Raw genomic sequence first — 3,375 nt, forward strand, 5'->3', positions numbered from 1 at the left:
AAAAAATCTTTAAAAAAAAAAAAAAAAAAGAAGATGTGGTCCATATATACAATGGAATATTATTCAGCTATCAAAAAGAATGATTACCCAACATTTGCAGAAACATGGACGTGACTGGAGGAGATTATGCTAAGTGAAATCAGTCAAGCAGAAGAAGACAATTATCATATGGTTTGACTCATTTATGGAACAAAAGAAATAGCAGGAAGATCGGTAGGAGAAGGAAGGGAAGAATGAAGAGGGGGTAAACAGAAGGGGGAATGAACCATGAGAGACTATGGACTCTGGGAAACAAACTGAGGGCTTCAGAGGGGAAGGGAGTAGGGTATTGGGATAGGCCGGTGATGGATATTAAGGGGGACACATATTACATGGTGTACTGGGTGTTATACGCAAATAATGAATCATGGAACACTGCATCAAAAGCTAAAACAAAACAAAACAAAACAATAAAGGTGACTAAAATCCATTAAAAAAAGTATTGGCAAAAATAATAGGTTTCTTTCTTTCTTTGATTTTTATTTTCTTCCCCTTGTTAGGAAATATATTTCTTAATGATTTACAGCATATAACTCATTTTAAGTGCCTTGTATTTTTTTCTGCATATGTTAACACATGCTTAATACCTCCACGAAGGCAATTTCTTTTTTGTGTGTGTGTGTGTACACATTTAGTTTTATTGTAACAAAGCAACTTGTACACTTCTAACGTTTAAAACTGAGCATCTTTCCTTTCCAGTGAAACAAAAAGAAAATTTAAAAATAAACAGGAACAAAATTACAATAGAGAATGTCAATTCCAAATAAGATCCTACAGGTTCTGCTGATTCTCCCATCGAGTGGCAGGGCTCAAGTCATCATTAGGAGAGAGTTTTGTTTTAAAAGTGTCATCTTAAACTGCAAGGATGTCCGTTAAACATCACAATTAAACATGCCAAAGGAGAAGCCATGTTGTCAAAATGCCCACTTAACCCACCCAAACATCTCAAACCCACCCTTTGCTGACCTTCTATAACCCCATTTTTTAAAGTTTTTTTTTCTTTTTTTTTAAACAAGAGAAAGTAGACAGGTACATGTTGGTAAATGCTAACTGTCCATGTTCACATAGAGACACAGTGTAATCTCTGAGCCCAATATACAGAGAAAGGAGGAAAAAAGCTAGAATTCTATGCACTACTACACAGGGGCCTAGCACCCTCCAGCTTCCAGCAGAGCTAAGGGAGCAGAAGGTTTTTCTTTTTTCCCAGAGAGCACAGTGGTGTTGATTCCATAAAGTTTTTGTTGAGACAGGAAAGGATAAAAATGAATTTGGAACAGAAAAGGGTAGAGATTCTTTTCCCACTGTATTCTGCTCAAGGTATTTCCCTCCAAAATAGTTGAGAACCATGGTATAAAGGGAGAGAAAAGAGACTTCAAAAACAGGGCACATGAGCACAAGAGGAGGAAAAAAAAAAAAAAAGACTGCAACTTGCTCCCAGGGACTGAAGAAAATTAAAAAAGGAAGGTTGGAATCCATCAGTGTTCCATTAGTCATCTCCTTCCTCCTCCTCTCCTTCCTCCCCCTCATCATCATCTTCATCTTCTTCACCTTCATCCTCATCTCCTTCTTCATCAATATCTTCCAATCCTCCTTCATCATCATCATCATCATCTTCTTCTCCTTCCCCTTCTTCATCATCCATATCAGGAACCAAGTAGTACTGTAACGGATTTGGCCAAATATCATCTTTGATGACCTCTCCTAACTCATCTGCACCTGCGTCAGAATGGTCAGTAAACCAGGTGAAGAAGCTCTCTGGTTCCTCATGCTGTCTCTTCCTGCTGGCTTTATTCTGTGTTTGACTTGAACGTTTCGTCAAATCCTTTCCAGATTTCCATTTGATTTCGGTAGACTTTGAAGACGGATCACCACTCTCATTCAGATGAAATTCTTTGGAGAGAACTTTATTTTCGAAGTAAGGGTTTTCATCAAAATAAAAATCTATTCTGTAACCTGATTTAATATCTTCAAATTCTGTCACTTCAACTCTTGTCAAATAATGCAGTGCCTCTTCGTCCTCCTCCCCAAGCAGTGCAGACACTAGATGAGCAAATTAGGTCAAATGTGTATTAAACAGACAAATAATAACAACCAATTCAAGTGATGCCTTTAAAATTTTTCCAAATTTAGTGAGCATCTTCGATTTCATAAATCCATTAAGTGCAAACCAGATGGCTTAGTGGCAGAGCTGTCACTATCTTTTACCAAGTAATTAAAGAGAATCCCAAGTTAGAATATAGTCTCTTCTAAAACAGAGAAAATATTAAAACGCAAGCCTCCCCTCTCTTCAGTGTTTTAATCTCTTCGTGTAACCAACACGTTGTACAAAGTTCTCAAGCCAAGTCCCTCCACTCTAACAAGCGCAGAGACCCCATACCCTGGAGTAATGCTCTGCCACAACATACCTTGTGGACGGTTGACAAATGTTGTTACCCAAAAATTGGGGATTTTGGCGATCAATTCAGACCTCTTCTGAAAAAATGGTTGGCGGAGTTTGTTATATTTCTGTTCTACTTTCAAAATCTCCTCGCTGGCTTGTTCATTAAGTCTGTCTATTTCATTTTGTACTTCATCAATATGTTCAATTGCTTCTTGCTGTTCTTTTCTGAGGTCTCGTCGGCCCCGTCGTGGTTGGAGTTGAGCTCCTTTTTACTGACTTTGGCCGCCGGCGCCGACGTGGTGCTGCTCCGCGGTCGGGGGGCGGGGGGAGCGGGGAGAGAAGGGAAGGCGAAGGGGGCGGGCAGCGGCTTCCCCTCACGCCACACGCGCGGGCGCTCGCTCGGTCCGGCCGCCTCCTCCCGGCGCTCGCTCGCTCTCCCTCCCTCCCCCTGGCTCGCGCGCGCTGCCCTCGCGTCCTGACGACGAGGGAGGGGCTGGGGCGGCGTGCCGGGCCCCGGCCCGGGCTCCTGCTTATGGAGGGGAGGCGGCGGCGGACAGGCAGGCGGCTCGGCTCCCTCGCTCACGCTCCGCGGTCCAGCTCGCTGCTCGCTCTCCCCCACAAAGGCAATTTCTAACAGTACAAACTTACCCCTTCCCAAAACAGTAAATGTTGTCGAAAGAACTCAGGAAAAAAGTCATTTCTACAAGTTAAATTGCCATTATGTTCAAATTATTGCCATGTGGAATTAGCAATCTCACTTACATATTTATATTTTTAATTTAAATTTTAATTTTTTTTAACATAGGACAAGAATGAGTCTTGNATATTTTTAATTTAAATTTTAATTTTTTTTAACATAGGACAAGACTGAGTCTTGCCAGGATTTTTCAAAAGCATACTCTCCTCAACAATATTTTGTAATTCATTTACTTAGGAAATCACAGCTCAGATGCAGC

At 41.2% G+C, this 3,375-nt stretch overlaps 1 pseudogene; it reads right to left on the reverse strand.

Annotated features, from left to right (window-relative positions):
- Window positions 1-724: 724 nt before the first annotated feature.
- LOC117797654 lies at window positions 725-3,069 on the reverse strand (annotated as a pseudogene).
- Window positions 3,070-3,375: the final 306 nt, after the last annotated feature.

The sequence above is a fragment of the Ailuropoda melanoleuca genome, unplaced genomic scaffold (assembly GCF_002007445.2).
Source record: "Ailuropoda melanoleuca isolate Jingjing unplaced genomic scaffold, ASM200744v2 unplaced-scaffold10780, whole genome shotgun sequence".
Taxonomy (NCBI): Eukaryota; Metazoa; Chordata; class Mammalia; order Carnivora; family Ursidae; genus Ailuropoda; species Ailuropoda melanoleuca.